Source organism: Patella vulgata, chromosome 6 (genome assembly GCF_932274485.2).
Source record: "Patella vulgata chromosome 6, xgPatVulg1.2, whole genome shotgun sequence".
Taxonomy (NCBI): domain Eukaryota; kingdom Metazoa; phylum Mollusca; class Gastropoda; family Patellidae; genus Patella; species Patella vulgata.
This window is the reverse complement of record NC_065884.2, coordinates 69,136,561-69,159,315: the sequence shown is the minus strand read 5'-3', so window position 1 is coordinate 69,159,315 and position 22,755 is coordinate 69,136,561. Positions and strand designations below refer to the sequence as shown.

The window sequence follows — 22,755 nt, the reverse complement described above, 5'->3', positions numbered from 1 at the left end:
CACGGGACCTCGTTTTTTCGTTTCATCCGAAGGACTAGACAGCTGTCCTTGTCAGGCCCTCCGTCCTGAATCACTGACAAGTGGGAACCACGCTGGAAAATCTGGATGAACTTTCTCGGCCAATGCAGGGATCGATCACCCGACCTCCAGGCTAGCGAGCCAGCGTCTTACCCACTTAGCCACGTGATCCCCATGTTGTGTATAGGTTTCTGGCATAATCTTTTGTAGAGAGAGAGACACAGAGAGAGAGAGAGAGAGAGAGAGAGATAGAGAGAGAGAGAGATTAAGGTCCACTTGACACAAACTAGGTCATTCTTTTGTGGTGTTATTAAATATTCAATCTAAACTCTATTTTTGAGTTCACAGGATGTTGCACTCGATAGCATCACAGTAAGGGCATGAAATGAGGTGTAATGTCATTTTGAGTCCAACATATAGTTATTTTGAGACTAACAGATGGTCATTTTGAGACCAACATATGGTTATATTGTAAGACTAACATATGGTTATATTGTAAGACTAACATATGGTTATATTGTGAGACTAACATGACCGAGCATGAGCACATTCAAGTATAGACAAACCTATATATATATATATCTATGCTATCCAGGTTTTAGATCCCTAACCAAACACAAAATCTCTACATTATTTAGATTCTAGTTCCCTAACTAATGAGCTACCAAGAAACCCTTCCCAATACGACTCAATTCTTAACATTATCTAGATTGTAGTTCCCTAACTAATGAGCTACCAAGAAACCCTTCCCAATACAAAATCTCGATTCTCAATATTATCTAGATTGTAGTTCCCTAACTAATGAGCTACCAAGAAACCCTTCCCAATACAACTCAATTCTTAACATTATCTAGATTGTAGTTCCCTAACTAATGAGCTACCAAGAAACCCTTCCCAATACAACTCAATTCTTAACATTATCTAGATTGTAGTTCCCTAACTAATGAGCTACTAAGAAACCCTTCCCAATACAACTCAATTCTTAACATTATCTAGATTGTAGTTCCCTAACTAATGAGCTACCAAGAAACCCTTCCCAATACAACTCAATTCTTAACATTATCTAGATTGTAGTTCCCTAACTAATGAGCTACCAAGAAACCCTTCCCAATACAACTCAATTCTTAACATTATATCTAGATTCTAGTTCCCTAACTAATGAGCTACTAAGAAACCCTTCCCAATAAAAATCTCAATTCTCGACGTATATACAATGTACTTTATCTAGATTCTAATTTGCTTTAAGACCTTTAACTTCAGTATGTCTTATAAGATGTCAGGATCATTGACTTTTTAATTTATTTTTCTGACTGATGTACTGAAGTTCATTTCAACTGTAACAAAGAAAACGGCCTCCAAGTAAAGACGTCTCATTTTACAGGCCACATGTTTGGTGAGCAAACTGATCAAATGGAAAAAAAAAAAAAAATTACTGACAGAGAAAAACAAAAAACAAGTGAAAGTAATTCCGTGGAGTTGAAATTGTTTGAGTTGTCATGGCCACCTGCTGATTAGCAACAACACAGGTTTGGTAGTAGATTGAGTCGAACTAGAGTTGTCGGTAGACTTCCAGGAATAATAAAAACAGTACTCCAGTTTACTATAAGTGAAGATTCGGTGCCAACTACTAATTGCCAAGTTTCGAAAATTGGCCCAACACGTCAAAATAACAACTAATGGCTTGGTTTTTTTTAAATCCTGGAGTAAAAAATGTAGCACTTAATGTAAGTTATGCGTGAAGATCAAATAAGAAGTTCCATGTATCTTTTAATATAACATAACAAAGTTCTATGGATAAAATGCACATTACAGGGTTATTGGAACCAGGGGGTATAGAGAGGGGTATACAGGGGGAGGTCCTTAGAACCTGTAACACTTTCTATTAATATAACATAACACAGTTCTATGGATGAAACACACGTTACATGGTCATCAGAACCAGGGGGGGGGGGGGAGGTTGGTGGGTGTGGGGGAGGGAGGGGTTTTAGGAGGTATAGAGGGGGAGGTCCTTCAGCGCTACCCGAATAATGTATGGGGCCATCAGAACCAAGGTGTGGGGGAGGGGATATAGAGGGGGGAGGTCCTTCAGCTCCACCCTAATAATTTACAGGAGGGAGGGGTTTTAGGAGGTATAGAGGGGGAGGTCCTTCAGCCCTACAAATAATAGTCGGGGCCATCGGAACTATGGGTTTGCGGGAAGGGGATATAGAGGGGGAGGCCCTTCTTCTCCACCCTAATAATTTACAGGAGGGAGGGGTTTTAGGAGGTATAGAGGGGGAGGTCCTTCAGCCCTACCAAATAATGTATGGGGCCATCGGAACAAAGGTGTGGGGGAGGGGATATAGAGGGGGAGGTCCTTCAGCTCCACCCTAATAATTTACAGGAGAAAAAATATGTTTTCCAAAGTGTCTGAACCGGCTCTCTAGACACGTGCCAGCCAGTTCTGATGGAGAGAGAGAGAGAGAAATGGGGTTTAACGTCCACTCGACACAAACTAGGTCATTTTGTGACTAACATATGGTTTAATTTTATTTCAATACTTTGCTTGCGCGTAGGGGTCATTAGCAGTGGGAGGAAACCAGAGGACCCGGAGAAAACCCACGAGGGTGGACATTCTGATGGAGTATAGTAAAATCTTGTTTAAACATTGTGTGTATCATGGTTTACCTGCCAGTGCCTTTCTAAGCTGCCATGTCTCTTGTACGTGACATGAATTAGGGTCATCTATCTAACCTCATAGGTTTTCTCCCGGTCCTCCGGTTTCCTCCGTGTAAGCGAATTATTGAAATAAAATTCAACCACATGTTAGTCCCGAAATGACCTAGTTTGTATAGGTGGACCTTAAACCCCCATCTCTCTCTCTCTCTCTTTCTCTCTCTCTCTCTCTCTCTCTCAGGATATTCATCAGGATATTCTGCCCTGGTTCTGCTTTGTCATTAGTGCAGGATAGAGGACCTGGCAAGGGACAACATAGTCAATCAAATGGGGCAAAAAAACGAGGTCTCGTGTACACATTGGCGTGCACGTAAAACATCCCTGAGCAGTTGGAATTCGATATACGAGGAGGCTGTAGTGCCATTGTCGGACAAAATTCTCCTCATAGCACACTGTATGTTTTATGCCCGTCTTCATTAGCCCAGTTGGAGCAGAACAGTAGGACGTTAAACCCTGTTTCATTTCATATACCTATAAATACAGGTGAGAAATAGATAATGTACAAGAGTTGCAAGAATATTGTTTTTATAACATCTGTTTATAAGATTGGGTTTAGTCTGTCATTCTGTGTGGGTTGATGAGCTGTTTACACTTACATTCAAAACACTGCAATCAATGAAGGGGTTGTTTACAAAATGAGAGAGAGAGAGAGAGAGAGAGAGAGAGAGAGAGAGAGGGGGGTTCAACAATCACTCAACACAAACTAGGTCATTTTGGGACTAATATAGGCCTATGGTTCAATATTGTTTCAATAATTCGTTTGCGCATAGGGGTCTTTAGCAGTGGGAGGAAACCAGAGGAACCAGAGAAAACCCACAAGGTTGGACGGACGACCCTACTCCTCGTCACGTACAACCGGGGAAATCGAAACCACCCCAGTTGACTTTATTACAGACCTTATGATATAACGCACACATGCTAACCATTCGGCAATCCAACCGGCCACTTTCATGAAGTGTATACAGAAACTCTGCTGCCTAGGCAAAATTCTCAATACCGACCCTTATTAGCCCAGTTGGCAGAGAAAAGTAGGACTCTAAACCCCATTTCATTTCCTTTCTTTATCTTATTTGGATAAAACCACAGAACCCAGAGAGAAAATAATGTGGTAGGCGACCACTTACTCTATAAAACACTGAAAATTTAAGATAATAAAATTATGTCTCTCTAACACTGTCTGTTAATTTGTTTATGTGACAAAAACCTGTGAAATGTAATTTCCCAGTGGATATCGTAATCATCCTTCAACTTGTCCCACAACTCTGATAATTCTAATATTCAGTGAGACAACTACATCGCAAGAAGACTGATTGAGATCATATCCTTCTGACAAAACTCAATTTCAACATGTCAGCCTCAGACAAGTATAACAAAAAAATTTGTATAAAATAAAGTCCAACATAATGTTTTGCAGATCCTGAAATTGAAATACTAAAGTGAATAAAAAATATCACTGAATACAATCAAATGTTATGGAGACCATGGAGTGCGCTAGCCCAGGTTACTTTTAATTCAATTTCCAATTGTTCACCAAAACGCACTAATTACTCTAATTCTGTTTGAATTCCAACTACTAGAGAGAGAGAGAAAGAGAGAGAGAAATGGGGTTTAATGTCCACTCGACACAAACTAGGTCATTTCGGGACTAACATATGGTTTAATTTTATTTACATAATTCGCTTGCGCTTAGGGGTCTTTAGCAGTGGGAGGAAACCGGAGGACCTGTAGAAAACCAAAGAGGTTGGACAGCAACTACTAGAGAGAGAGAGAGAGAAAGAGAGAGAGAGAGAGAGAGAGAGAGAGAGAGAGAGAAATGGGGTTTAATGTCCACTCGACACAAACTAGGTCATTTCGGGACTAACATATGGTTTAATTTTATTTACATAATTCGCTTGCGCTTAGGGGTCTTTAGCAGTGGGAGGAAACCGGAGGACCTGTAGAAAACCAAAGAGGTTGGACAGCAACTACTAGAGAGAGAGAGAGAGAAAGAGAGAGAGAGAGAAATGGGGTTTAATGTCCACTTGACACAAACTAGGTCATTTCGGGACTAACATATGGTTTAATTTTATTTCAATAATTCATTTGCGCATAGGGGTCTTTAGCAGTGGGAGGAAACCGGAGAACCCATAGAAAACCAAAGAGGTTGGACAGCAACTACTAGAGAGAGAGAGAGAGAGAGAGAGAGAGATGGGGTTTAACGTCCACTCAATACAAACTAGGTCATTTTGGGACTAACATAGAGAGAGAGAGTTTAACATCCACTCGACACACACTAACATATGGTTCAATTTTATTTCAATAATGTGCTTGCGCGTAGGCATAGGAGTCTTTACAGTGGAATAAAACCAGAGAACCCAGAAAAAATCCATGAAGTTGGACAGGCGACCCTACTCCTTGACACATACAAACTTCAGAATCAAAACCACACCAATTGACTCGATGACTGACCTTATGATACAACATGCACACATTAACCATTCAGCCAGCCATCCCCCAGCAGATAAGATCCTCGAGGTAGGCCAAGTCTGTGTTAATATCTGTTCTCTTTAAAGAATTATGCTTGAAACCTGAAAAAATGGATCTATAGGGGTCTAGCCGAGGGAGGAAGATAGAAGACTCAGATAAAATCCATGAGATTGGGTGACCCTATATGTTAGTACCACATTTAAAGAATTATGCTTTATGGGGTCTATAGCCAAGGGAGGAAGATAGAAGACTGAGATAGGGTGACCCTATACGTAAGTACCATTTAAAGAATTATGCTCTATGAGGTTTATAGCCGAGGGAGGAAGATAGAAGACTCAGATAAAATCCATGAGATAGGGTGACCCTATAGTACCTATTTAAAGAATTATGCTTTATGGTTAAAAGCAGAGTTTGATGAGAGTGTTTATAGCCAGCAGGCGGCGAACATCTTGAAATTGTAATGAAGGTTTAACTGGTACAACAGAGTCATTATTTTTCTTTACAGATCATGCCAATTAAAACAAGAACATTGAGGCAAAGAAAAAAGGTACTGACATAAAATATGAGAGAGATGGGGTTCACAAACTAGGTCATTTCAGGATCAGCATATTGTACAAAGATAGTTGTCTGGGAAGTCAACAAGGGTTGTCGCATCATATTTTTTACTTTTGTCAGGAATGAAAACATTTACAACATACGAGTAACAACCCATTTGACTTCTAGTTCTGCCCTATTCTAACATTTAGCATACAAAACATTTAAAGGGACAATAACACTCTTGCTGGCTTGACAGCTCCAGAAAATAAAAAATAGCCTTATTCTAAGTACAGATGTGTTAGTGTCCTACCTGTTGTGTAAATTATGCATTAAATCCTATTTTACTTGTCTAGAGGGTTCAAAAATATTTTTAAATCCAAGTAACATTTGAAAAGCTTTACGTCAGGCTTTTCAAATCATTTAGTTGAATTTTTCTAATTTCTTAAATTAGGTGTGTTAAGATGAAATTTGTATCATCAATTAATTGGAATATTGTAAAATAGTACAATTTGTTGACCAGAATAAAGATTGGGACATATTATTCAGTTACAACAAGAGTGGTATTGAGCCTTTAATATCAATTGCCATAATCATTGGAAATCGTTGAAAACTGAAAGGCTTTTTCGTCTCATGACCTTAAACACTGTATTAAATATAAAGTCAATTGGATATTAACTTTAGCCTCTAAAGCGCCCACAAGATTTTGTTAGAGAGATCAAGGACCATAACTATGGCAGTAATTATCGGAAATCATTGAAAATCAATAGGCTTCTTCGTCTCATGACCTTAAACCCTGTGTAAATCTTTGAATATCAATAGGATTCTTCGTCTCATGACCTTAAACACTGTGTCAATCGAATATTAACTTTAGCCTCTCAAGGCTCCATAAGATATTTCAAAGTGATCAAGGGCAGTAATTATCGGAAATCGTTGAAAATCAATAGATTTCTTTGTCTCATAACCTTAAAACTGTGTATAAATTCAAAGTCGATATTTACTTTAACTCGTAGAGGGTCCACAACATTGTTTATGTAGATCGCTGTTGTTTTTTTTTTTATCCCTTTCGTCCGGGGGGTGGGGGGGTTGGATGGTCAAATGGTTAGCACGTGCGGCCTGTATCATTGAGTCAACAGGCTTGGTTTTGATTTCCTGGTTGAATGTGACAAGGGGTAGGGCTGTCTGTCCAACCTCGTGGGTTTTCTCCGAGTCCTCCAGTTGCCTCCCACTGCAAAAGACCCTACGCTCAAATGAACTGTTGTAATAAAATTGAACCATGTGTTAGTCCCGAAATGACCTAGTTTGTGTCAAGTGGATGTTAAACCCCATCTCTCTCTCGGTACACATTACTTTTCATCCTCCCAGACACCATATCTAACACGTGCAATTAAACCAGCCTTGATATATCTAGAGATTCTTCTTGACTCTACCAAACCACTTTAAGGAGTGTATCCTAGTACTGTGAGTCAAGTGAATTGAGAAAACCCAAGGAGCATTAGTTTTGGACAGTTTCAAAAATGAACTATAGAAGATCACTTTTGTCTAATTATTTCAGAGAAGTGAAATCTTAACATGTACCTGGTGCTAAAGGGTTATCTGTGATTAAGTGGGGTAATCAATTTTAGCTGGTGATAAAGGGTTAACTGGGGTGTTCAATACTGCATTTACCTGGTGATAAAGGGTTAACTGGAATAGTCAATACTGAATGTACCTGGTGATAAAGGGTTAACTGATTCAGTACTGCATTTACCTGGTGATGAAGGCCTAAAGGGTTAACTTGGGTATTTACATGCACCTAGCTTAAAGGGTTAACTGGGGTAGTCAATATATAGAGAGAGAAATGGGATTTAAAACCGACTCGACACAAACCAGGTCTAACATATGGATCAATTTTATTTCAATAACTTTCTTGTGCGTAGGGGTCTTTAGTAATGAAAGGAAACTGGAGGACTCAGTGAAATCCCACAGGGTTGGATAGGCAATCCTACTCTTTGTCACACACAATGGCTGACCTTATGATGCAACATGCACACGCTAAACCCCCGGTAGTCAGTATCCATGTACCAAGTGCTAAACGTCTAACTGGGGTAGTCGATATTTACATGTAAAAGTGCTAAAGGTTTTATAGATTCTATGTTGATTAGTTTGGCATCCATAAATAGACTAATTATAAGCCACCTACACTCAGAAATTGTCAATCTTCAATAATATTGTAGATTGGAAAATATGGCATGTTGAAGAGAGTAGGAAATTAATTAGCAGTTGGTGCAGGAATTGTCAGAAATTTGGCCAAGTAACAAACAACATGGTTTATCATATGGTAATTAGGTAATATTTAATTATAGCCATGTGTTGAGACAGGAATATATGCATCATATATCACTTGTATAGAGAGAGAGAGAGAAATGGGGTTTAACGTCCACTCAACACAAAAAAGGTCATTTCGGGACTAACATATGGTTCAATTTTTTTTCAATAATTAGCTTGTGCAAAGGGGTCTTTAGCAGTGAGAGGAAACCGGAGGACCCAGAGAAAACTCTGCTCTGAACTGGGCTAATGAAGTCGGGCATACGCCATACAGTGTGCTATGACGGAAATTATGCCTGGATAGCGGCACTACGGCCTAGTCTTATATCGAATTCCAACTGTCAAGGGATCTTTTACATGCACGCCAATGTGTACACAGGACCTAAGTTTTTTCGTCCAATCAGAACAACTAGACAGCTGTCCTTGTCAAGCCATCAATGACAAGGCAGAACCACGCCAAAAAATCTGGATGAACTTTCTCTGCCAATGTAGGGATTGAACACCTGACTTCCAGACTAGCAAGTCAGCAACAGTTGAAATTAGAGTAAGTTGTAGTGTAGCTGTCCAGGTACAATGGCCCTCATAGCTTACTGTATTTCATATGTCCATCTTCATTAACCCAGTCGGAGCAGAACAGAAGGACGTTAAACCCTATTACATTTCATTATCTACATAGTTGATCTTTTTATTTATTATGTTTCTATGTATTTATGGTTATTGGGGTAAATATAATGTTTTGTCTATACCAAGACTACCATATAACACAACTTCCTCCATATCCTTTTCAACTTCCACAAAAACAATGTAATTCTATGTTTCCTGCTTTTCGGGATGACTGAAGACAATATCGTGCTGTTCAATCAGCCTTCATCTATTTCTAATCCAAGTCTCTGACACAAAGAAATATCGTGTAATTAAGTCTGGTGTACGCCATGAAAGAGAAAGAGTTGGGCGTGTGTCAAGTTAGAAACTGATGAACCAACGCAAATGTAAAACAAAAACCAGGTTTTTAAATATCATGGAGCAGGAAGTTAGAGACGGGACATTGTCACTATAGAAGTCCTGATTTATCTTTCCCTGAATTTCACTTCCTACACTTTCACCACGAAACAATCATTAGCCAAGTGATATGATCTGTTTCTTAAAATTTATTAGAAATGGCTAAAAAAAAGGCATAGAATTTAACACTCAAACAATTTAACACTCAAACAATTTAAAACATCCCCCCACCCCTAAAACCTCCTAATTTAAAGATTTCCTTCTCTGGCCCCCTACTGTAAAACTATGCCTCCTCACCCCCCCCCCATCCCAAATTAAAAAACACACGCACATAGCCCTCCTACTGTAAAGCTGTACCGTCCCACTCCTGCTACTCTTAAGTGGATCGCCTCCCCTTTTCGTAAACTGTTATAAATGAAATGAAATGGGGTTTAACGTCCTACTATTCTGCTCCAACTTGGCTAATGAAAACGGGCATACGCCATACAGTGTGCTAAGAGGGAAATTTTGCCTGGGCAGCGGCACTATGGCCTATTCTTATATCGTATTCCAACTGCCAAGGGATCTTTTATGTGCATGCCAATGTGTACATGGGACCTCAGTTTTGCATCCCATCCAAATGACTAGACAGCTGTCCTTGTCAGGCCCTCCATCCTGCATCACTCACAAGGGGAAACCACGCCGAAAAATCCTGATGAACTTTCTTGACTAATGCAGGGATCAAACACGCGACCTCCAGGCTAGCGAGCCGTCTTATCCTCTTAGCCTCCATCATAGCACACTGTATGGCGTATGCTCGTCTTCATTAGCCAAGTATAGGAGCAGAACAGTAGGACGTTAAACCCCATTTCATTTCATTTCATTTCTTATTGCCAAAACTTTCTTGATTGTAAAATAATATATCACAATTCTCAATGGCATCTTGTCAAGATTTTGTCTTTCTGTAGGTTTGAGATAGGATCTACTGGTAGCCATCTGATATCTTGAGACTAACATCTAATTATAGTTTACTCAGCTGTGTACCATCAATTAATTGTCTAGAAACCTCAATGTTTCATCTATTCCTTATGAGAGAGAGAGAGAGAGAGAGAGAGAGAGAGAGAGAGAGAAATGGGGTTTAACGTCCACTCATCACAAACTAGGTCATTTCGGGACTAGCACATGGTTCAATTTTATTTCAATAATTCGCAGTGGGAGGAAACTGGAGGACCCGGAGAAAACCCATGAGGTTGGACGTGTGACCCTACTCCTTGTCACGTACAGCAGTTGACTCAATGACAGACCCTATGATACAACGCTCACACACTAACCATTCGGGAATTCCCTGCACAATCTTCATGACTAGACGCCCTTTAAAGTCTGTAGCCAAAAATGTTTGCCATGGGTTTAAGACCCTAAACTTTCATCCATTTGTGCAAGTGAATTAAACATACATTATGCAAGAGCTAAATCTGCCTATTGCAGGTCTTTCTTTAGGCCTGAAATGTTATCTTAATTATTAATTAGACATTAATTAACTTATCCAGAACATAATCAACTCTCGATGGCATCGCTAGTCTGCGATATGTACTGGATTAGGATCCGATCTGCTGCTCATTTTTTTATTGTACCAACTTCAGTAATGATGATCAAGGCTAGGCCTAAAATTCAATCACTAAATTCTCGGTTCAGAGTTGATCAATTTGACAGAAATTTTCAGCAAATTCCCTTTATATTATCTAGTTTTTAACTATTATAATGGGAACTGCCAGCTCTTTATCTAATCTCCTATTTTTAATTAGGGTATTCTCTAAGCCAACTGAGATACTGGCACTTAGTACCATTTATATTCATAATTTGTTTTATAGCTCAATTCATATATAGTTTATCTTTCATAAAATCAAATGGGTTTCAATGTCCTACTGTCCTGCACCAATTCCGCTAATGAACAATGCCGTGTGATGTAAGGGAAACTTTGCTTGGGGTAATGTCAGACCTTATGGCCTATTTCTATATCAAGCTCAAACTGTCACTTGATCTCCATATTACACCACACAGAGGATGAAACCAGGTCCTCCATATAGCACCCATGGATAGGACTAAACCAGCCCCTCCATATAGCACCACGGAGGGATGACACCAGCCCCTCCATATAGCACCACGGACGGGACGAAACCAGGTCCTCCATATAGCACCACGAACAGAATAAAACCAGGCCCTTTATATAGCACCATGGATGGGACGAAAAGAGGCTGTACAATACTGAGATATATTCTCCACACAAACTAGATCATTTTGGGGTTCAACTATGGTTCACTTTTATTTCAAAATTCATTGGTTCACTTTTATTTCAAAATTCGTTTGCACGTAAGGGAGGAAACTACTCCTTGTCACTTACAAGCGGGGAATCAAAACCACAGCACTTGACTCAATAACAGACTTTATGAGCTAAAGCACACATGTTAAAGTATTCGGCCACCCAACACCTCATTTTCACAAAGAAGATGATGGTATAATGATCGTGATTGTATAACGACTTGTCAACATAAAACATACATTATACTCCTACCCGCGGAACTAAATCATTTTGTTTTTCTTGATGTTTCTTTCGTTAAATGAGGTACAGATACAGAGAGGTGATAACTTCAAGGTGATTTTGATAAAATAATTTGCTGTTTTTATGCGACACTGACAATAAATTGCCAATAGTCTGACGTCATATGCTGGCACAGATTACTAATGAACATGTACTTTCTCGATGGATATATATATATATATATATATATATATATATATATATATATGTATATATTGGGTTTATCTTTGTGTCTAATTCCGTCGTAGCTACATTAGACATCTGCTAAGAATTAATAGACCTACACTAAGATATAAATAGTCTCGACTAATTCATGTGTACAACAACCACCTATTTTATATGACGCAGGGTATAAAAAGAAAACAAAGAGTGTATTTGTAAAACAAGGGACTTAATGCATTAAAGCTGCTGTTCGCAATCTGTATTTCTGGAACAATGTCTAATTTTTCATGGCTTGATTGAACAGTTTATTGCTGTTTAAAAGCACTTTGAGAGTACTTATGGATGGATTTGGCGCTCAAGAAATGAACATTTATTATTCATTATTATTTAATTAAGCAAACAAAATATAAAAAGTATATGATCTCCTGGGTTGGTATCAACTGTATAATTTCCTGGGTCACTGGGTTGGTATCAACGGTATAATCTCCTGGGTCACTGGGTTGGTATCAATGGTATATAATCACCTGGGTTGGTATCAACAGTATATAATCTCTTGGGGCACTGGGTTGGTATCAACAGTATATAATCTCCTGGGTCACTGGGTTGGTCTCCTCGGTTGGTATCAATGGTGTATAATCTCCTGGGTCACTGGGTTGGTATCCTGGGTTGGTATTAACAGTATATAATCACCTGGGTTGGACTCAATAGTATATAATCACCTGGGTTGGTCTCCTGGGTTGGTATCAATGGTATATAATCACTTGGGTTGGATTAAATCAGATTAAAAAGGGGTCCATCAAAATATTTCATCCAAAACGTTTAGGTGGCACTGGATGTTTATATTATCTGAATATAGGATGCTGAGAAAGTATTCAATTCCTCATATCTTTGTAAAGTCTATTGATACTAAGACTAGTAAATTGAAAGTTAAAATATTTATATCTTAACAATGGCTAATATGAATGTTCCTGATACAACTGTCTAGTCAAATCAACATGGACCACCCAATACTGTCCAAACCTACTGCATCATTATGTGCATCAAACTGTCTCAGTGCCCATGCTTCAGGCTGTCAAATTCAACGTGATTTTCCTGTGTGGTTCCCCCATGATACAAGATGGAGAACCTAGCAAAGGCAATGTATAGTCGTTCAGTAAAATAAACAAAGTCCCATGTACACACTGGCATGCGCGCAAAAGAAACCTTGACAGTTGGAATTCAAAAAATAAGAGTAGGTTGATGTCTGGGAAAATTTCCCTAATAGGAGTAGCAAAATGTATCGTGTATGCCAGGCCTGTAGCCAGTTTGCTGGCTGCCTAGGGGCAGTGAAGTTTTATGGGGGGGGGGGGCACACCCAGCACAGTCTACAGTAGGTATTTTAGAGCTATGGTCGGCAATTTTTTTTTCGGGGGGGGGGGGGGGTGCCTGGTGTATGTCTGTCTTCATCAGCCTAGTCGGTGCAGAACAGCTGGATATTAAACCCCATTTCATTTCAGATGTTCAAGCACCTGTGTACCAGCCATCTATATCAATGGAAGTTTGATGAATGATAACTATAAATTATAGTGATATATGAAATTCTTCAACCAGGTAATTATCTGTATTTAATCACTTGGTAATTAATGGGGGTTTCTGATAGCCTGTTCCATTAATTAACCTATGATCTAATCTGCCATTAGATAGAGAGAGAGAGAGAGAGAGAGAGAGAGAGAGATTTTAATGATCACCTGACACAAATTAGTGGAGAGAGAGAGAGAGAGATGGGGTTTTATGTCCACTTGACACAATCTAGGTCATTTGGGGACTAACACATGGTTCAATTTTATTTCGATAAAATGGGTTTAACGTCCACTTATCACGTCCACGTCCACTTATTTCTGGACTAAAATATGGTATCATTTTTATTCCAATAATTCACTTGCGTGTATGGGTCTTTAGCTGTGGGGGAAAACCAGAAGACCTGGAGAAAAGCGACCCTACTCCTTGTCATATACAAGCGAGGCATAGAAACCACACCACTTGATTCTATGACAAACCTTATGGTTTCACGCCAGTTAAACCACTATACCACCTGGGTCATACTAATATTTTATCCCGGACGGAGCCAACCAATACCTGGGCTGAGGGGGCAAGGATTGGGGCCCTGGGCAGTAAGGGATATTGGGGGCCCCGGGACTGGTAGGTACCAACAGATTTTCGGGGGCTCAGAGATCGGTTAGGCCCTAAAATTAACTAAATTACATAACTTAGAGGTTCTACTAATCAATAGGTCCTAACCAGTTCCGGGGACCCCATCCCGCGATGTGATTGCTGGCCCGCAGTCAGAACGAACAATTTGAACAAACAACAATGGGGCCCCTGCACAGTTGATGTCCCTGGCCCCCCACAAGGTTAATCCGGCACTGCACCCACCTCTGTACATCCTGATTAGTAGGGGTGGACTATCTCTCTCCCCCATCCGCATCTCTCCCACACCCCTCTCTCTTTCTCTCACTCATTACCATGGAATTCAACCTACCCTGATTTTATCACTTGAATCAGGTAATCAATGATTTGAGTAGAAATCAAAAAAATGGACATTGTTAGAATTTATTTTCTAATGAAATAAATATTATCGTTACAGTCTGATTCCAGAAAACACTATCTTCTCCAGAACAATATAAATATATCCATTAATACCTGGTTGTTATTTATTCCTGGGAGATATAAGATTGTATTGCTTTTCAAGATAAAAGACTCGTCAGAGAAAGCACAAACACAAGGGAGGCCATTAAAGATATATAAACTAATAATGATAAAGTAAATTTAATGGAATTCAACCAGCTTCAAACAGAGGAGATAAGACTATACAAAAACACTGACAAAAACTATAAAATATTTCACATTGCGCGACCACCTGTACATACATAATAATATAGAAATTCCACGTAAATTAAATGAATGCCAGACTTTATACAATCCTTTTGTTTGCATACAGCAGGGCCTTCACATCAAAATTACAGATCTTGGTTTATATACAGCAAGCTTAGTCCTCGTCGTGGTTTACATAATAATGTGAAAACACAATAAAACAAAGTGTGAATAATACATGTAACAGGCGCAGATCCAAGGGGGTGTGCACCCAGCGCACGCCCCACACCCCCTATTTTTAGCAGTGCCGAACAATTTGCAGGGAGAGAGAAATGAGGTTTAACATCCACTTGACCCAACCTAGGTTATTTCGGGACTAACACATGGTTCAATTTTATTTCAATAATTCGCTTGCGCGTAGGGGTCTTTATCAGTGGGAGGAAACTGGAGAACCAGGAGCACTGGGAGAAAACCCATGAAGTTGGACAGGCGACCCTACTTCTTGTCACGTACAACCGGGGATTCGAAACCACGCCAATTGACTCAATGACAGACCCTATGATACAGCATGCACGCGCTCACTGGGAGAGAATCTAACTATGTGATAATCTGTTCTTGATACAATATGATTACTGAGAGAGAATAGAAAATCTATTTATCATTATTGACGGTTGCTGGCTTGTAGGTCTAATTGTTAGACACCCACTTTATAAGAAACAATTTCCTCATAAATAAATAATGTATCTCTTTTTTATTTTGTCAGGCATGACCTGTTATCGTTCATACAATTTGCTGATGATAATTCCCAACAGATTTACATGCTTTACAAAATCTGTAAAGTGGAATTATCCCAATGAGAAAACAACTTTAACAATTTCTTTCAAATGTTTTTTCAGTCTTTAGAGAGAGAGAGAGAGAGAGAGAGAGAGAGAGAGAGAGAGAGAGTAACATACGGTTCAATTTTATTTCCATAATTCGCTTGTGCGTAGGGATCTTTAGCAGTGGGAGGAAACCGGAGGACCCGGAGAAAACACACAAGGTTGGACAATTCGCTTGTGCGTAGGGATCTTTAGCAGTGGGAGGAAACTGGAGGACCCGGAGAAAACACACAAGGTTGGACAGGCGACCATACTCCTTGTCACGTAAAACCGGGGAATCGAAAACATGGCATTTGATGCAATGACAGACTCTATGATGCAGCGCGCACGCGCTAACCATTCAGCCATCCAACCCCTCTTCAGTCTTTAGAGATCCAACTGTAACAACTTGTATAATTTCTCACCCTAAAATGATTAACATTTAATTCAGAAAACGAAATGATATAAAATGGGGTTTAACGTCCTACTGTTCTACTCCGAACTGGGCTAATTAAGACACGGACATATACCATACAGTGTGCTATGAGGGAAATTTTGCCCGGGCAGTGGCACTACAGCCTACTCTTATATTGAATTCCAACTGCCAATGGATCTTTTTCAGCTTGCCAGGCCTATAGGTAAATTTAGATCTTGAGTCTAAAGGCTACAGTCTACCTATAGGTCAATTTAGATCTTGAGTCTCAAGGCTACAGTCTGCCTATAGGTAAACCCTTGATCTTGAGGTCTAAGACTTCAGTCTGCCAGCCCTATATTTTGATCATGGGGCCATAGATTTCAGTCTGCCTTTAGCTAAATCCTTGATCTTGAGTCCCAAAGCTATAGTCTGCTATGTCTATAGGTAAATCTTGAGGCCCTTGGCTACAGTCTGCCTAAAGGTAAATCCTTGATCTTGAGTCTGCTAGGCCTATAGGTAAATCTTGAGGCCCTTGGCTGCAGTCTGCTAGGCCTATAGGTAAATCCTAGATCTTGAGTCCCTAAGCTGCAGTTTGCTAGGCCTATAGGTAAATCCAACACTGGTATTAGTGTTGAGAGGTGAATCATCAGGTGGATGTTAATCTGTATAAATCTAATGTTTCAAGCTCATGTAGCAGGATTGAGATTTGGAAGTTGTATATGGCAACCAGAAAATAAATTATGTCAGAAATATGAATCGTGGTTAATCATCAATTTTAATGGGTGGAATGACTTCTGTGTTGTTTATAACCTGATTATTGTTTTATAATAATCTTATTTATTATGTTTTATGTCTTCTCTTTATCTGGTTGTTACACCTTTACGTATCATCATGTTACCTGAGATAAACACACCTGTTAACGATATATCTACCTGTAATTACAGGTACACACCGACACCTGGTCATCATTTATACTATAATCTCTCCATCCCCACAGACAAGGATCAGGTTTCAATTCACTAACCCAAGAATCAGAACACATGTACAAGGAATCAGGTCTCGAAACTCAGAACATGTGTAGAAGCTTTAATAATCTGTACAGATAAATTGGTGATAGTTTTACGACCGTCTACTCATAAAGGTTAAATAAATAAATACGCATTAATGTGAATATTGTATCGAGGGTAGAGAAACATGTTTAACAAAGAGTTCTTTGTTTCCGACCTGTGATATCTTATAGATATACATCTAGGTAAACTCTATTAATACCGGTATTCAAACACATGTATATCATCTTTATTAAACGTACATTATGCAAGAGCTAATTCTGCCTATTGCAGGTCTTTCTATAGGCCTGAAATGTGAAGAACAGTATCTAGTTATTCAGATGGGACCACAAATATAAAAGAAGCCTCGGCAGATGAAAATTGTCCCTCATAGCACTCTGCATGATGTATATTGGTTTTCATCAGCACGGTCAGTGCAGAAAGAGCAAGGCGTTAAACTCCCATTTCATTTGCAGGTCTTTCTTTAAGGGTGAAATGTTATATAAACTATTAATTAGACATTTATCAACAAAACAAGACCATAATCAACTCTCGATGGCATCAGATACTCAAGATTTTACCTAGATTAGAACGGATTCCCATTTAAAAATTTAATTTAAAAATAGGAAAGCGAGGCTAAGCCTCGAATATACCAGTGCCCTGGTTACCACAATGCACACATCTTGTCAAAACAACAAACAGTGATAATGAAGTAATTTGAATAAAATGTTCAATATTTTCATTTTACATGATCTATTTTTGAGCTATTATAGCAAGAATGGTCAGCTTTTTATCTAAATCTTACATAACGTATCTTTAAGACTCTGCTTATTTGTTTCTGCTTTTTTTTTATGTTGGAGTCTAGAATTTCTTACTGTCTAATCAAAACTAAACCAATTCATCTCAAAATATTTCAATATCTGTCCGAGAACATTATGATTTGTTTTTACAATCATACAATTTTTATATCTGGCTAGCTGACTGATTGATTGTGAACCTCCGACTTTTATGATTAGTTGTAATTTAGTCTTAAAATGTCTGGACATTAGCTGAAATATTTTAAATCCCTTGAAAGGTCCTGATTACCAATTTGCGTATAGGAATACCACAAACCTTAAAATCTCTGGGTTTTTTTATTGAAAGATTTTGGATTCCCTGAAAGGTACTGTTTACCAATTTGCATATGAGAATTCCCTACTTGCTGATCTGCCACAAACCTTAAAATCTATGTTTATCACACTAGGGACCAGGTATCATTCAGATTTGATGAAAAAAAGGAAAGAAACTGAGCTTACCATCTATAATCTAATACACATATTCAGTTAATAGATTGCCATGCAGAAAGTATTAAAATAATTAAATACCATCAAGATTCATCAAATAACGCCCAGTGGGGTTTAATGTCCACTCAACACAAACTTAGTTATCTCGGGACTAACATATGATTCAAATTGATTTCAATTATTTGAATGCATGTAGGGGTCTTTAGCAGTGGGAGGAAAAAGGAGGACCCAGAGAAAACCCACAAGGTCAGACCGGCGACCCTACTCCTTCTCATGTACAATCGGGGAATTGAAACCACGCCAGTTGACTTAATGACAGACCTTATGATAAAATGCGCATGTGCTAACCATTCAGCCATTCACAAGTTGAATCACTGTATAAATATACTGTTTGTTCAGAAACTTGGTTGCAATGTCTAAATACACTCCAACCAAAAAAATAACAGTATCAAATCTCGTCTTTCATTCAATTCACTGTCAATTCTTTTACCAAAAAATGAGATTTTATCTTTAAATATAAATGTGAAGAACAGTATCTAGTTATTCAGATGGGACCACAAATATAAAAGAAGCCTCGGCAGATGAAAATTGTCCCTCATAGCACACTGCATGATGTATATTGGTTTTCATCAGCACGGTCAGTGCAGAAAGAGCAAGGCGTTAAACTCCCATTTCATTTGCAGTTCTTTCTATAAGGGTGAAATGTTATATAAACTATTAATTAGACATTTATCAACAAAACAAGACCATAATTAACTCTCGATGGCATCAGATACTCAAGATTTTACCTAGATTAGAACGGATTCCCATTTAAAAATTTAATTTAAAAATAGGAAAGCGAGGCTAAGCCTCGAATATACCAGTGCCCTGGTTACCAAAATGGACACATCTTGTCAAAACAACAAACAGTTTCAGAATCAAGTAATTTGAATGAAATTTTCAATATATTCATTTTACATTATCTATTTTTGAGCTATTATAGCAAGAATGGTCAGCTCTTTATCTAAATCTTACATAACGTAGTTTTAAGTCTCTGCTTATTTGTTCCTGCTTTGTTTTATGTTGGAGTCTAGGATTTCTTACTGTCTAATCAAAACTAAACCAATTCATCTCAAAATATTTCAATATCTGTCCGAGAACATTATGATTTGTTTTTACAATCATACAATTTTTATATCTGGCTAGCTGACTGATTGGTTGTGAACCTCAGACTTTTATGATTAGTTGTAATTTAGTCTTAAAATGTCTGGACATTAGCTGAAATATTTTAAATCCCTTGAAAGGTCCTGATTACCAATTTGCGTATAGGAATACCACAAACCTTAAAATCTCTGGGGTTTTTTATTGAAAGATTTTGGATTCCCTGAAAGGTACTGTTTACCAATTTGCATATGAGAATTCCCTACTTGCTGATCTGCCACAAACCTTAAAATCTATGTTTATCACACTAGGGACCAGGTATCATTCAGATTTGATGAAAAAAAGGAAAGAAACTGAGCTTACCATCTATAATCTAATACACATATTCAGTTAATAGATTGCCATGCAGAAAGTATTAAATTAATCAAATACCATCAAGATTCATCAAATAACGCCCAGTGGGGTTTAATGTCCACTCAACACAAACTAAGTTATCTCGGGACTAACATATGATTCAAATTTATTTCAATTATTTGAATGCATGTAGGGGTCTTTAGCAGTGGGAGGAAAAAGGAGGACCCAGAGAAAACCCTCAAGGTTAGACAGGCGACCCTACTCCTTCTCATGTACAACCGGGGAATTGAAACCACGCCAGTTGACTTAATGACAGACCTTATGATAAAATGCGCATGTGCTAACCATTCAGCCATTCACAAGTTGAATCACTGTATAAATATACTGTTTGATCAGAAACTTGGTTACAATGTCTAAATACACTCCAACCCAAAAAATAACAGTATCAAATCTCGTCTTTAATTCAATTCACTGTCAATTCTTTTACCAAAAAATGAGATTTTATCTTTAAATATAAATAAAGTCACATTTCATTCAAAGTACAAGAAAACAAACCCCATGTATAACAAAACAGACAAATAAGCGATTATCTGGTTCCTCGCTGCTAAATCCATCATAACTTGTCGATTATTATAATAATAACATATTACATAATATACATACTTCTTTGCCAAAAGCTCAATTACTAATTAATATCAATTGAATTATAGCAGAGAAAACATTCTATCTCAAGTGTTCAGGATTGGAAAACAAATTCAGTGCCAAATCTGAAAGAGTGCAGTAGACAGACATATAATAATAAAAGACCATAAACCCCAGAAGAGAGAGAGAGAGAAAGAGAAAAAGAGGAATAGAGAGAGAGAGAGAGAGTGGGTACTCGACTGAGCGTTCTGGAATTGAATTCTCTCAATCCCAAAAATAGTGACAATCGAGTGAAAAGGTGGATTTCGGGCTGAATAAGCAAATATCTCAACCAACCATGCAGCTGAAACCTTTTAATTACGTCACGATTCTACTCACACCACCTCCATTGTCCACATTACTCGATTGCAATTCTGTCTATGCGGGAAATTCTGGACTGTAAATCAAGCATCCCCAGAGAGAGAGAGAGAGAGAGAAAGAGAGAGAGAGAGAGAGAGAGAGAGAGAGAGTTACTGTTCTTGTATAAAAGATGTATTATGTAAGATTTAGAAAATAAAGAGCTAGCTGGCCCACTCTTGTTATGTTTCAAAATAGATAATGAAAAAAGAATATATCAAAATTCAGTCAAATTACTTTATTTAAAGAGAAGTTAGGAATGTTTTAAGTTTTGATAAGATATAGCTTAAATTATAGTCTCAATAAGCAACATGGCCACGATAATGAACAAAGTCTTCATTTTCAGCTCTTCAACTGGCATTCTGCTGGTACACTCAGAATCAGCTGGCATTCTGAGTACAGTCAGAAACAGAAGGTGTTCTGAGTACAGACTATTGCTAACGACATTGTTATATCTAACAAGATACATATGATTCACAGGTAGGTATTAGTTGCCTCCCCTTATATATTGAATTTTTTTTTTTATGTTGGCTGCTGTTTGGGACTGAACCAAGTCTGGAAATCGGGCACCTGTCATGGACAATGTCAGGCATCAAATCAGGATCTATCAGACACAATTTAAATTAGAACAGAACAAAACAGAAGAATCTTTTTTTTTTATTTGACTTGGATTACTGTTGAACTGTCGTATAAAAACAGGAGTTTGCAGAGGTTTTGTGATGCTCTGGGTAAGCTCCTTGATTAGATGCTATGATGCCCCCTAGAGGCCTAGACTCAAGTATAAGGCATAGTATTGTTGTGTTAAACATATCTGACACCTTTGTACCTCTAGGAACTCTTCAGGAACATTTACCCTCTAGGGACCTTAGATCAAAAAATAATTTTCAGCTAAAATTACAAACTTTTAATTTAAACACTTTTGGTGCAAAATCATTTCCATATCTGGCAGTTTTAAATTGGAATAACCTTCCTGCTTATTGAAACAGTGTCAATCCCGATGAGCTTTCAAATCAACATTGATGACTTATCTATTCCCACGCTATGTTTTGTTTTGTGTTGTGAATGTTAACTGGAGTGTAGAAAACTAAAGTCTTTGCATGCACTATGAGCAAAGAGTCAGTGTGGAATAGCGTTAAACAAATATTCATATTATTCTTATTATTCATATTTTATTACTTAGAAATATAAGAAAAGAAGCTATTTTAAATACGTCATCACAGTTGAAAAAAAAAGTTAACAGCAATTTTAAAATTCAAAAATTGGAATTTAATTCCATTCTTGGATTGGATGCCCCCATAAAATGGATGTCCAGGACCGCACCTAGCCTCTGCCTCGCTCTCTGCATGCAAAAGCACTGAGAGAATTTTTATGTTTCAGCCGGTGTAAGACACTTTTTGCCTCCCTCTCCCGTCCTTCCAACACCATTGCAAGGATAATGCTAAAATTGGTATTCTGTCCTCTGAATTACCATCTTGCCTATAGATGTATGTATTGTAGGCCCAGTGCTCCCACTGTGAGGAGTCCTATAGGCAAAAAACACAAACTTATGACAATGTCATGTAAGCGGACTGCAGGAACTACTTGTGTCCTTCTACACAGTGTAAACTGGGTATCATTATATTTTGTGTATCTACCACTAATTTCTTTCACATTCATTCAATATCAAATCTTTGTTTAAAAATCATTTAAAATCACCCAAAATCATCTAATTTGTACTTGTGTCCAGTTTAAAGCTGACCATTCAATTTTGATAATGAGTGTCCAATTTTACAAGTATTTAATTTCCTGACCACTGTTCAAAATTTAATCATTATACATCATTAATAAATTGGGTTGTCTATTTTTTAACAATGATCGAGAAATTAAATGCTTGTAAATTGGACACTCATTATCAAAATTGAATGGTCAGCTTTAAACTGGACAAAACTACAAATTAAACGATTTATGGTGATTTTAAATGGTTTTTTTTTTAATTTTTAAACAAGGATTTGATATT

General features: G+C 38.1%; 1 protein-coding gene across 1 annotated transcript in view; it reads right to left on the bottom strand.

Annotated features, from left to right (window-relative positions):
* LOC126824038 (uncharacterized) overlaps positions 1–22,755 on the bottom strand; it is a 183,324-nt gene that overhangs the window by 87,006 nt on the left and 73,563 nt on the right. The window lies entirely within an intron of this gene.